Below are 14,664 nucleotides of genomic sequence, written 5' to 3' on the forward strand. Positions count from 1 at the left end.
CTCCAGCTGGAGGACTGGACGTTTGTCGAAGGATTTGAAACCGCAAGAAAATAAATGGCGAGGTGGGCCAAATAGAGTCCTGTGTGTGTCCCCTCCTTCCTTGATCATGATGATGATGATGATGATGAGAGACTGAGGGCCCCCCACAACACCTGGGGCCCCACCCAAACTAGAACACAACGCAGAGCTACTGATGAGAGTGACGGGCGTGCAGCAGGCTGACCAGCATAGAACAGCATAGGACTGCCCCCGTTACATTGGTGCCGTGACCCTCCTGGATCCTGAGAGCGACATCAGTTGCTCGCCGCGGGAGGCTGCTGTCGTCATCAAGCCCCAGACGTCCTCAGGTATTTCTATAGACTGTACACTCATGTTACAGTGGACCGGAGTTGAGCTGTGTGGACACTGGACAGTCATAGCTGTGGTCACCATGGACTGGGCTTGTGAACAGGACATTTGTATATATTGAAGGAAGAAAAACACACAGAAAAAAGGAAAAAAAGTTAATGTTGTTGTGATTGAAGGACTCGTGTGAATAATCTATTGATGTAAACTACTAGATATATGAATATGTGATTAGTCTATTGGTGAATTTGTTGATTGTGTGTGATTGTTTCAATCTCTTAGTGCTTTCTAGATTCAGTTATTTAATTTAATTGAGCTTTTCACTTTTTTATTTTATTTTTTATTTTATCTGAGTGTTAGAGGTAGGAACATGGCAGAGGGTGGTTCGTACGTAGGTGGGGGTAACATTGCTGATCAGGATCTTTTGGATTGCCAGTGTGCTATGGAGAGGGGGTACCAGTTAGATGTGGGTGGGGGTTTACGGCTAGGTGTAGGTAGGAGTTTCGGGCAGCTCTTAGAGGGCGGGGAACCAGACACCAGAGCACCAGGACCTAGAGACCCGACCACATTTGGCACTCCTCAGTTCACCTCCACACGCTACGTAGAACGGGCCAGGCCAGGTATCAGCGAAGGGGCTGTGGTAGGTAACAGCGAGCAGCCAGTGGGTGAGTTAGCCACGCTCATTACTCAGTTAGCAGAGAAGATAGGAGAGTCAATCACTGCTAAGCTGCAGGAAACACAAATGCTTAGAACCACACACACAGACAGTGCTAGGTCTGCTGAACAGCGTTTGGAGACAGCTCCTAGTGTTAGAGTAGTAATGCAGACAGACGCTAGGGAGCCTCCTATTTTCAGGGGCGATAGCTCTGATAAGTTTACAGTTCATGAGTGGGAGAGCCTTATGACTTTGTATTTGAGGAAGCGAGCCATTCCAGTTAGTGAGCAGTCACATGAGATTCTAGCTAAGCTTATGGGGAAAGCAGGGGACGTGGTGAGGATAAAGCTGCGCAACACATCTGTCGACCACATAGCGAACCCCCACATTATTTTTGATGTACTGAAGCAACACTTTAGTGACCTCACATACTCGAGCATGCCCCTGGCGGACTTTTACAGTACGCTGCCCAAGCCAGGTGAGGACGCTATGGAGTATTGGATTAGGCTTAATAAAACAGTGGAGGTGGCTGACGAATGCTTGAAGTGGCAGGGCCGTAGTATTGAAGAGCCAAGCCACGAGGTAAGCATGATGTTTATCAAACACTGTCCAGATCAGTCTCTTGCCAATGTTTTTAAGTTCAAGTCCGCAGGGAAATGGTCTGCTAGCGAGATCCAGGAGAGGCTTGATGAGCACATGCTGGAGAGGAAGTCCCGTGTTGCTGCAGGTGGACAACGTGAAGCAGGCGCGGTAGAGCGTAGGTTCCATTCACAGGTTCATGTCCCTGTAGTCGACATGGCTCCCGACTTGAACACGACCGTGCCGGTGGTGCCATCTCCCGTCCCGGCTCATGCGTCATCTCCTATACCATTTTGTGCAAGGTCTCCTACACCTTCTCCCGCACCTGTCTCTGGCGGTGATGACTATATGAGGAGTTTGGTGAGCTTGCTAGACCGTTTGGTCACAATGCAGACTCAGGTTCCAGTTAGCGCTGCAGTCCGGACACCGACGCTGACTCAACCGCCAGCTAACGCCGCAGGGCGGGTGCCAGACGCACCACAGAGGTTGTGCAGGGTTTGTAAGTCTCCGGATCACTCCACATTTTCCCACTGCAGCCGGGAGAACCGATGTATAAACTGTTTGTCTCCTGGTCATTGGAAGAGGGACTGTCCTCACCCTCGGCCGCCCAACCAGCTCTGTTCTCAGCCTGGTGGAAGAGCTGGTCGTCAGTCTTGTCCGTTAAACTACTAAACCCACACCTAGAGAGGGATGGTGTGGGTAATGTAGATGTATCCCTCACTGATGTTTCCGACCTGGCTCACTTGTATGAAGACAAGTGTGCCAAAGCACCTCAGGGTTCGCGTATGGTCATTCAGGCGACACAGAGAATTCAGGCTTTCAGTGACTTGTTCTATGCTCCTGTTCTTGTCAACCAGAGTGTGCAGCTTAATGGCATGTTGGATACTGGCTCTATGTCATGCAGTATCAGTGAAAATGCAGTAGAGAAGCTCCGCTCTGGGGGTGTTTTACCTGAGAAGCAGCAGCCTGAAGAGAACATTGTCTTGATTGGCTGTGGTGGTCTGGAGACTAGGCCTGATGGTTTTTATGACCTCAACATGCAGCTTTATGGTGTTTCCTTTGTCATACCCACTCTGGTCGTGCCCGGTCAGCATGATGATCTGATAGTCAGCACAAACGTCATTAAACATGTGGCCCATGTACTCAAGAGTGGTACTGAGTACTGGGACATCGCGTCCAGACAGGAACATCCGTCTAGTCCTGACATTGAACAGTTCCTGTCCATGTTCACGAACGTAGAGCGCTGGAGGGGTGGTGCTGTTCCTGAGAAGATAGGTACTGTTAAGCTCACCCAGGCCGTGACACTCTTACCGAGGCACGAGCACTTAGTCTGGGGCAGACTTCCTGCTAAGGTGCCTATGTCAGCTGGAAGCACTGTTGTTGTGGAGCCGACAGACTCCAAGGCCATGCCATGCGGTGTCCTCGTAGGTCGACTTGTCACACCGCTCTGGGGTGATAGGTGGGTACCCATGACTGTTGTCAATCTGTCTGACAAAGCCATCACGCTGAAAAGGAACTGCAAGTTGGCTGATGTGTTTCCATGCTTGGCGATTGAGGACTTTAATGTTTTCCAGGGACTGCAATCAGTTATGGGGAGGCATGAGTCCAACGCCACAGGGAGTGCCTGTCCCCCTGTCCAGCCGGCTAGGAGTTTGTCAGAGCTCGGACTCAGTGACATTGACCTCAGCTCCTGTCAGGTTAGTGAGGCATGCAAGTCCCAGCTCACTCAGCTGCTCACCGAGTACCATGACATCTTCTCCAGGGACTCTCTGGACTGTGGCGAGGTCACAGGATACACACATCGCATCCATCTGGTGGATGAGCGCCCCTTTCGCTTGCCCTACAGGAGGGTTCCCCCAGCCCACTATCAGAAGTTGAGACAGGTTCTCACTGATATGGAGGAGAAAGGGATTATCCGGAAGTCCTCGAGCGCATACGCTTCACCGCTGGTTATGGTGTGGAAGAAGGATGGCGGGCTTCGGATCTGCACTGATTTCAGATGGCTGAATGCTCGGACCTTGAAAGACGCTCATCCCTTGCCACACCAGTCGGACTGTCTTGCCGCGCTGGGTGGTAACTGCCTCTTTAGTACGATGGACCTCACCTCTGGCTTCTTCAACATCCCAATGCATGAAGATGACAAGAAGTACACTGCTTTCACGACTCCCCTTGGGTTGCATGAATACAATCGCATGCCACAGGGCCTTTGTAATAGCCCTGCAGCCTTCATGAGAATGATGATTGGGATCTTTGGGGATCTGAACTTCACGAAGCTTTTGTGCTATCTTGATGATCTTCTTGTCTTCGCGCCATCAGAGGTTGAGGCTCTGTCGAGGCTCCGCACTGTGTTTCAGAGGTTGAGGGAGAACAACTTGAAACTGGCTCCAAAAAAGTGTCATCTGCTGCAGAAGCAGGTGCGGTTTTTGGGCCACGTGGTTGATGGCGGAGGTGTGTCTGTCGATCCCTCCAAAGTAGAGGTAATCTCCAACATGACAGTGCAGAATCTCATGGAAGGTGATGGGTGCACGCCTTCTGTTCATAGGATCAAATCTTTCCTTGGTATGGTATTTTACTACCAGCATTTCCTCCCGAACTGCTCCTCCGTGGCTAAGCCCCTGTTCACCCTTACAGCTGGACAAAAGAGGAGGGGGAGGTCAGCTAAGGATAAGAAGCCCCATGGCAGCTTCCGTAAGCTTACCTCCGCAGACTGGACGGCGGAATGTGGGGAAGCGTTTGATCTGTTGAAGACGATGTTACTGGAGTGTGTGGTGCTTGCCCATCCAGACTTTGAGGTGCCTTTCATTTTGTCGGTCGATGCGTCTTTGGACGGACTCGGCGCGGTGCTGTCTCAAGTGCCCCGAGGAGAGTCCAAGGCCAGACCTGTTGGTTTTGCAAGCAAGTCCCTCAGTGCCTCACAGCGGAAGTATCCAGCTCATAGACTGGAGTTCATGGCGCTGAAGTGGAGTGTTTGTGAAAAGTTCAGCCACTGGCTGAAGGGTCAAAACTTCACCATTTGGACAGATAATAACCCGCTGACTTATCTCCTAACGAAGCCGAAGCTTGATGCGTGTGAGATCCGCTGGGTGTCTAAGTTGGCGTCTTACACCTTCGATCTCAAACACCTGCCAGGGAAGAAAAACGTGGTGGTGGATGCGTTGAGTCGCGACCCTTTTTCCAAGCCCATCAGTCAGAGGCTACTTAGGGAGCCCTACCCGGCCCTTGTTCAGGAAGCCGACGGGGTTGAGGGGGACTCTGTGCAGGATGTTTTCAGACTCAGTTGCCATTCCCAAACAGTGAGTAGTGCGCGATCTGGGTTTGCTTGTGATGCAGCTGAGGTCAGGGCTTTTTGTCAAGCCAAACGTGACTGGCCTGATGCATCAGTATTCAGAGCACTCAGTTTGGTCCAACACGTTCAGCAACTGTCGGGTGGTCAGGATACACTGCCAATGTTATCCACCGAGGAGCTCAGGTTGAGTCAGGAGCAGGACCCCTGCATCTCCAAGGTGTTGCCCTTTGTCGCTGTTCGGAAGCGGCCATTGAGGCGTGAGAGGCATGGTGCTGACCAGAAGGTCCTCAGGCTGTTGAAACAGTGGGAGAAGTTGGAAGTCAATGATGGTGTCTTGTACAGGGTGACAAAGGACCCAGTGTCCAAGCAGAGGAGGTCTCAGTATGTTTTGCCTCTGAGCCTGAAAGACAAGGCACTGTCTGGCATCCATGATCACGCTGGTCATCAGGGCCAGGACCGTACTCTCTCTCTTGCAAGGCAGCGTTTTTATTGGCCTGACATGGAGAGGGATATCAGAACATATGTCAGATGCTGTCGGAGATGTGTGTTTGGGAAGACCCCAGAGCCAGCTGCTTGCCCGCCCCTGGAGAGCATTAAAACCTCCGCACCAATGCAGCTTGTGTGTATGGATTTCTGGTCTGCTGAGGACAGTAAGCAGCGGTCAGTCGATGTCTTAGTGGTTACTGACCACTTCACTAAGCTTGCTCACGCGTTCCCCTGTGCCAATCAGACAGCGAAGCAGGTCGCCAAGAAACTCTGGGATCATGTATTCTGTGTTTATGGGTTTCCGGAGAGAATACATTCTGACCAGGGCACAAACTTTGAGAGCAACCTGATTGCAGAGCTTCTCAAGTTGGCGGGTGTAGCGAAGTCCCACACGACGGCCTACCATCCTATGGGTAATGGCGGGACAGAGCGTTTAATCGCACGATGGGGAATATGCTCCGTTCCCTTCCGCTTCAGCAGAAGCAACAGTGGCCTCAGCAGATCCATTCTCTCACGCTCGCGTACAATGCCACTGTTCACGAGACCACGGGTTACGCGCCTTTCTTCCTGATGTATGGGCGTGTCCCAAGACTGCCGGTGGATGTTATGTTCAGGCAGGTTTTGCATGATCCTCACATTGTTGACTATAACTCTTATGCTCAGTCTCTGCTTTCCTGTCTAAGGAGTGCAATGGAGATCGCTCAGAAGCACTCCACGGCTGAGCAGCAGCATCAGGCGCGACAGTACAACAGACACGCCAAGGGCACTGTCCTGTCTGTCGGGGATCGTGTTTTGGTTGCGAACCAGAGTGAGCGAGGGAAGAGAAAGTTGGCTGACAAATGGGAGAATGGAGTGTACACGGTTGTCGGTGTCAACCCCAATATCCACGTCTACAAGATTCAGGATGCAGAGGGGCACACCAGGGTGGTGCACAGGAACCGTTTGTTGGAGGTCAACTTCTTGCCCCTTCCTGAGTTAGATCAGGCTGAGGAGTCCAGTACAACCAGTCAGTTGCTTGACTGCGCAGAGTCCGATGAGAAGGACAGTGCAGATGGCCTGACGGTCTCAGGGGATGCAGTGGGGCTAGCAGTCTCATCACTTGGAGACTCGCCTAGATCTGAGTGGGCAGAAGCGGAAGAGTTCATTCCGTCTAGTCTGGTAGTCAGTCCTGTGGGGGCCACTGCTCAGTCTCCACCCAACACACACGCACCACACTACACACATGCACCACACATAGAGGCATCACACTCACTCGATGTTGGTGTTATATCTCACACTGATTCGCACACAGAAGCACCACACTCACTCGATACAGATGTTGCAGCTCGCACTGTCTCACGCACACAAGTAGAGAGCGATGGTTGGGTTAGGACACGCACATGGAGGGTGGTGAGCTCAGTGAACAGGTTAATAGAATCTATGGCTCAGATGCCATTTCTACGGAGTGTGAGGGTTTGAACTTTGATGGAGGTTGGAGTCATTCAAACTAGTTTAATGTGAGTTATTAGGTGTCTATCAGACAGGGTTGTTTTGGGCCTAGTGCATGGTGAGGCGTATCAGGCGTCACATTGATCTAAGGGAATTCTGAGACTTGATCAACGTCATTATTTTCTGGACCTCGTAACCGAGGTAGCTCCTAAGTTGACTGGAGGACTAGGTCCTTCTTTTCACTTGTGCCAGTAGTCAGTGATGGGCTTTTCCTTTCCCCTTTCTCTTCTTATCCTGCTGTCAGGATGTTGGTGAATTTCAGGAGGGGTGAATGTAACCAGGTTAAAATTAATGTTTTTATTTTTATTTTGGTTGAGTATGAAATATCACCAAATCCTGTCTGTGTGCTGTTATTTGTGTTTACTACATTTTATTTTATGTCATTATTTACTTTAATGTATGTTTTATAACGACCGTCATGTACCTGTACTGTCGCTTTAAGAGAGAGGTCTTGTGGGTACACGGAAGTGGGAACGCGGGAGAGGCGTTTTTCGTTTTGTGGAGGGAGGCTCAAGCAGCGACCGAGCCGAGCCACGCGTGTTTCTTACCGTAGCACAGTTTTGCTGATTGAGGAGAACGTAACCTTGAGTATCCCTGTAAGAAGATAGTGCAAGCTGTGGGATAAAATACTTGGTTATCCTTTCTTACATCGGAGTCCCGTGGACGGTTTCTCCTTCTAACACACACGAGTGAAGTCCGGGCAGTGGTTGAGCTTCAACCCCCACGTCCGTAAGAAACACCGCTCCAGCTAGAGGACTGGACGTTTGTCGAAGGATTTGAAACCGCAAGAAAATAAATGGCGAGGTGGGCCAAATAGAGTCCTGTGTGTCCCCCCCTCCTTCCTTGATCATGATGATGATGATGATGATGAGAGACTGAGGGCCCCCCACAACACCTGGGGCCCCACCCAAACTAGAACACAACGCAGAACTACTGATGAGAGTGACGGGCGTGCAGCAGGCTGACCAGCATAGAACAGCATAGAACTGCCCCGTTACATCTCTCATTACAATGATGAACTTTATAGTCTTTTAAACAATCTTGCTCCTTTAAAAACCCGGTCTTTTTCCCTTATCCACTCTGCCACTTGTTTTACACCAGCACTATGCTGGCTTAAAGCTAAAGGCCGTCACATGGAATGCCGTGTATGATGACCACATACTTCATTATAAGGAGGCTCTGTCCACAGCAAAATCGTCTTATTATGCAAATTTAATTAGATCAGGCAAAAGGAACACTAGAGCCCTGTTTTCCATGGTAAACAATATTTTACAGCCACCGGACACTGTTGCACCTCACATGTATTCAACTGCTCAATGTAACACCTTCATGACCTTTTATAATGGCAAAATTGAAAATATTCATCAGCAATTGACCTCGTCAAACAATACCACATCCAGTTCATCTTATTCACCTTTCTATGTTCCCCTCTCTTCTTCACTATCTAGTTTTAAACTCCCAACTGTTGCTGAAATATCTGGTCTTGTTCGCAAATCCAAATCATCTACCTGTCAGCTAGACCCCCTTCCTACTCATTTAGTAAAAGCCTGTCTACCTCCTCTATCCTCTTTAATAACTGATAACATACATCCCCCCCTTACCTCTGGTCTTGTTCCCTCATCTCTTAAAACAGCTGCAATAACCCCAGTACTCGAGAAACCTGGTGCAGACCCCAACAATTTGAATAATTTTCATCTCAAATTTGCAATTTCTTTCTAAACACTTGAAAGAACAGTCGCATCTCAGGTACACACTCACTCGATGCACAACAATCTGTTTGAACGATTTCAATCTGGTTTTCACTCCATGCACAGTATGGAGACAGCCTTGGTGAAAATCACTAATTATATGTTGATGGCAGCTGACTCTGGGCTCTTAACCATACTTGTCCTTCTTGACCTGAGTGCAGCCTTTGATAACATCTCACATAACATCCTTCTAAAGATATTAGCTTCCACTGGAATAACTGGCACCCCCTTGACTGGTTTAGATCATATCTCTCTTGCCGCATTCAGTTTGTCCAACTTGACATTTGACATCACAGTCCTTTCCTGTTACTACCAGTTTTCCCCAGGGCTCTGTATTGGGAGCCCTCCTATTTATTATTTACCTATTACTTCTTGGCCACATTTTCAGGAAATTTGGCATTCAATTTCACGGCTAAATGGATGACACCCAGCTTTATCTATCCAACAAGCCTACCTCCGCTCTTCCACCCACTTCCCTTTCTGACTGCTTACTAGAAATTAAATCCTGGTTTTCATACCACTTCCTCAAACTTCCTGAAGGAGGGGGTAGGAGGAGGTAGTGTACTGTTTCTTCACTGTATCATTCAAGAGATTTTCAGCATGCACAGCATGTTGTTCAACAAGGAAGAGATGGCCGGAGTCCCAGGTGATGCATGTGTGTTTCACCATATCATCAATTTCAGGCGTTATACCATTCATGAAGCGGTCGCAAAGATGGGCTTCCCAAGTGGTGAGTGGATCATTTGGCTCTATGGCAGCGGGTCTTTCGATGACACAATGGGCAGTGTGGACCTCTGTTAAGAGGGCAAGATAGTCAGTGACAGCCACTTCATCCTTCTGCTTGCAGGCAGAGATTTTAGTCATGTCCATTCTCAATGGGAAGGCCACCTGAATGCACTCGCACAACCGGTCAACTGCATTTTTATTTATTATTTTGTAATTTTGGTTGTTATTGTGGTCATAGTCTGTGTTGGTGAGGCTTACGTCCTCTTCTGGAAACTACAGAAACTCTTGCCGAGTGGTTTCCCATGTGTGACATGAGAAGACGTCAAAGTTCAGTGGTTGTGAGTTTTAATTCTCTGTAGAATATCTGGAGATGTTCCATGAACTTCATTCCACTGTCAGTAACAACAGGAAAGTGAGATAACTTCTTTAATATCTTTACATGTCGAGGGTCTATGTACCAATTGACCATTTCCTTGTCTGTCCGCCACCTCAATCATTGGGAGATTAAGTACATCATGCACATCACCTGTGGTTTCTTGTCATATTGGTGAACCACTATATCGGGTTCCTTGCCTGGTATGATGTGGTGACGCCATTTCCGTTCCCGTATACGGTGTTGGAGATGTGTGATCTGTACCGCCAGCTGCACCCGGATGACAAAGATCTGGATGTTGCAGTGCAGTTGGGGTGCTGCTGTAGGCCAGTTTACTAGGAGCCATGGTCACGGTTGTTGCTGTTGTTGTCTTCTTGGTGGAGTCGAGTCCAGATCAGGATCCACCTACATTTTGACACACTGAGACACAGATGAGGATGGAACTGTCCCTGCCTTAGTTTTTCTGTCCCTGATATTTGATTCCTCTAACCAGCATGTATATGCTTTCCAGTCTGCTTTAAAAACTTTCTTTTTCCTTCCTTCACTTGCTTTTGCCTTCTCTTCCAACTTCACTCTTAGTGCCTGCAATTGTCTAATACTGAAGCTTCCTGTACTAGGAAACCAACATTCCATGACCCAAATGGCCAACTGATTAGTACTTTCTTTTCCATATTTTGTGACCATATACTGGATGTTTGGAGATGACAGCTGAGCTGGTTTATCTTTATCCGGCTTGGATTTACTGTTATTAGAACCCATACCAGTAAATTGAATTTTATTGAGAATTTCAGTTTCAACCTGTTATCTGTTTCATCTCTTGGCTTAGCTTTTTCGTTGTTATTCTCAAACTTTTTTCTTTCTTTCTGTTAAGCACTGTTAGATTCTCTAGTGGTGATCAGCCTTGATCTTTCATACAGTTTTAACCCATGTATTTTTCCCCTACATAGAAAGGGTTAATATCCCCTTGTATTATTTCCCATGATTTTACTTATTCAATTGTAATACCCCCTATCGCCAATGGAGGGCGCAGCAGACCACACATGTAGGTCACTTTTCCTATGATTGCGTCAGTCTGGAGTTGATCAGCACAGCAGATCTCTGTAGAGGACGTTATTCCAGACATCAACAAATATTTAAGATAAAGATAACCCTTTAACTTCGAGTTTGTTTAATAAAACCTGTTGTGTTAACACAGGAGAAGTGTCTGACTGTGAACAGTCCACCCTTTATTGTTTTCTTTCTGAGTTTAATCGAGCGAAAGCTCCGGTGAGTTACAATTTTTTCCTCATGTCACGAGTCATGCTAGCTAAAATATTGGGTGCTTCATGTATTGCTAGCTCATGAAACGGTAGCGCCGTTACTGTTTTCTTTTACTGATTTCGTGATATATATTTAATTTTCACCATGATAAAGTTCATATTTCATATAGATAATTAAAAACCAATCGGAGACCAAGTTACATATTTGATATGAGTCTCTTGAATGATGCTTAGCTCACGATGCTGATAGCTAAGCTGTAGCTATGTAACGTTAGTGAACGATATTGTATTTAGAAATCACGTCAGGACACAGCGCTGTTGCTCGACACAACCTCTGCGTTGCATTGTTTATTCAGACTGACACGCCATCACAGGCAGACCCGATCAAACGACCCAGAACCCGCAGGCATCACCAATCGATCCCAGCACAATAGAACAGACCCAAATCAAATGCAGCAACGTCGATGTGTGCAGACATAACACCCCCCCCCCCCCGGCAGGATTTCAAACATGAAAGGTTGACACAAAGTCCTCTAGGTGGCCAGGGCGTAAACGTGTGCGAACAGGTCGCGAGGCGGCCTGAGGCTGGGTAGGCCCAGGTGGGGAGGGAGAAGGCAGGGGAAGCTGAGGCCCAGGAATGTCTGGGGCCCTTGTAGGAGCTGCATGAAGCCCCGGGGCGTCTCACCATGCTGAGGGAATGGCTAAGGTTGTGTCCCCAGCTGTGTGTGGCGGAGCTGACACCTTCCGTAGACGACTGGAGTGCCACCGAGTGCCATCGCTGAGGAGGTAGGTGGCTGGGCCCAGCTGACGGGTGACTTGGAGAGGAGAGGACCAGTATGAAGCCATTTTATTGTCCCTGTGGGGCCTGCGGACCCTGACCCAGTCTGACACATTGATGTCTGGCACCCTGGTTCGTTTTGACTGGTCAAACTGTTGCTTCATCCGCATCTGCTGACGAGTGACTGAGGCTCTGACCTCAGAGGGAGGTGCCTGGGGTGTGGAGGGGCGGAGCCTGTCAAGGGGCATGCACTGTTCCCGGCCTAGCATGAGAGAGGCTGGGGAGACGCCTGTGGTCGAGTGCTGTGTGGCCCGATAGTGCAGCAGAGTGTGACGGATGGCCTGCGTGAAAGAGCACCCTTGGGCCATGTCTGCTCTGAGGCCGTTTTTCAGTGACTGGTGAAAACGTTCAACGCTGCCATTGGCCTGGGGGTGGTAGTACGCAGTGTGTATATGACGGATGCCCTAGTTTCCGAGATAAGCAGTGAACTCAGCAGAGACCAGCTGAGGGACGTTGTCAGTGGTGATGGTCTTTGGGAGGCCCCAGCAAGAGAAAAGAGAGTCCAGGAAGTCGATGATGATCTGTGAGGTCACAGTGCCAGAAGTGGTGAGTTCAGGCCATTTTGAGTGTAGATCGTAGGCGACCACCATGAAGCGTTGGTGGTGGGGAACTCCATGGATCTCACCACAAATGTCCAACTGCAGGTGTTCCCAGGGCTGAGAGGTTGCAGGGGTGGGGGAGCCTGGTGGCCAGTCTTGCCACTCACAAGGCAGGCAGAACAGTCCTTCACCAGAGCCTCAATATCTCTGTCTATCCCCGGCCACCACACCAGGTCTCGGCAGCGCTGTTTCAGTTTCACAATGCCCAGGTGGCCTTCACGGCCATATTCAAAACACTCGCACGGAGAGCAGCTGGGACCACTGTGCAAAACCCACGTGCCATGCAGATGTTGTTCCAGCAGGAGAGCTCCTGTCTGACTCGGGCGAACGCAGCCAGCTCCTCTGGGACCTTGTGAGGCCAGCCGTTCTGGATGTAGGTGCGGAGCTGGGAGAGGACAGGGTCCTGTTTGGAGGCTGCCCTCAGCTTCTGCAGAGAGACAGTGGCCTGAAGGGGTGTGTGTAGCATTTGGACAATGTCCTTTTCCACACAGTCAGTGTCTGTCTGTGGAGCTGGGGTGGAGACAGAGCGAGAGAGCAGGTCGGCGACAACATTGTCTCTGCCTGGGGTGAACTGCAGGCTGAAGTTGTACTGGCGGAGGCGGTCAGACCAGCGGTGCAGCCTCAGGGGTTTGTGGCCTGCCCCAGATGTGGACAGAAGCACTGTCAGGGCCTTGTGATCTGTGCTGAGGGTGAAGGGGCGGCCATAGAGGTAGAGGTGCCACCTTTCACAAGTCCAGATACAGGCTAACGCCTCACGCTCACCCACGGAGTACCGCTGCTCGGTCAGGTTGAGGGCACGGGAGGCGAAGGCGATGGGCTTCTCCACACCGTTCTGGGTTTGAGACAGCACAGCCCCTATCGCTTTGGCTGATGCGTCACAGGTCACAAAGGTGGAGCTGGAGATGTTGAAGTGAGCCAACACTGGTGGTGAAGTCAATTGAGTCTTGAGATCACGCACAGCGTCACTGCATGCCTTTGACCACACCCATGGCTCGTCCTTACGCAGCAGCTGGCGCAGGGGGGCTGTGGTCGCAGAGTACTGGGGAAGAAACCTCAGGTAGTAACTTGTCATACCCAGGAAGGAGGCAGGTGGCGGGAGAGAGATAGCAGCCATCCTCGTCGCCAATATTGTGTTTAGAAATCACGTCAGGACACAGCGCTGTCGCTCGACACAACCTCTGCGTTGCATTGTTTATTCAGACTGACACAGCATCACAGGCAGACCCGATCAAACAACCCAGAGCCCGCAGGCAACACCAATCGATCCCAGCACAATAGAACAGCACCAAATCAAATGCAGCACTGTCGATGTGTGCAGACATAACAAACGACTCATTTGATTCATGTGTGTTCATGTGAGGTAACGTGAGTTGATGCTGAATTGATTTATAATTGATATAGAAGTTATACTGTACAGTCGAGATTTAGATAAGACTCCTAACTGAACCCCTGCTATATGCAGGTTGGGTTTTTTTTTGTGGACTTGCAAAGTGTTGAACGGCGAGCCAGGATCCCCAAGCCGAGCGCCCTTGCTCGAGTCTGCATGCAGGCTCTAACAGGTACTATTTAATGAAGATGCCAGTTGAGGACCTGTGAGGCGTCTGTTTCTCAAACTAGAGACTCTAATGTACTTATCTTCTTGCTCAGTTGTGCAACGCGGCCTCCCACTTCTTTTTCTACTCTGGTTAGAGCCTGTTTGTGCTGTCCTCTGAAGGGAGTAGTACACACCGGTGTAGGAAATCTTCAATTTCTTAGCAATTTCTCGCATGGAATAGCCTTCATTTCTAAGAACAAGAATAGACTGTCGAGTTTCAGATGAAAGTTCTCTTTTTCTGGCCATTTTGAGCGTTTAATTGACCCCACAAATGTGATGCTCCAGAAACTCAATCTGCTCAAAGAAGTGCCCATCCAACCAATCCAACTTGTGGGAGCTGCTTCTGGAAGCGTGGGGTGCAATTTCTCCAGATTACCTCAACAAATTAACAGCTAGAATGCCAAAGGTCTGCAATGCTGTAATTGCTGCAAATGGAGGATTCTTTGACGAAAGCAAAGTTTGATGTAAAAAAAATCTTATTTCAAATACAAATCATTATTTCTAACCTTGTCAATGTCTTGACTCTATTTTCTATTCATTTCACAACATATGGTGGTGAATAAGTGTGACTTTTCATGGAAAACACAAAATTGTTTGGGTGATCCCAAACTTTTGAACGGTAGTGTATGTTTGATATGTTTGACCTTATTGAGAAGGGATTTGAATACTGATCATATTGATAATAAAA

This window comes from Lampris incognitus, chromosome 7 (assembly GCF_029633865.1).
Source record: "Lampris incognitus isolate fLamInc1 chromosome 7, fLamInc1.hap2, whole genome shotgun sequence".
NCBI lineage: Eukaryota > Metazoa > Chordata > Actinopteri > Lampriformes > Lampridae > Lampris > Lampris incognitus.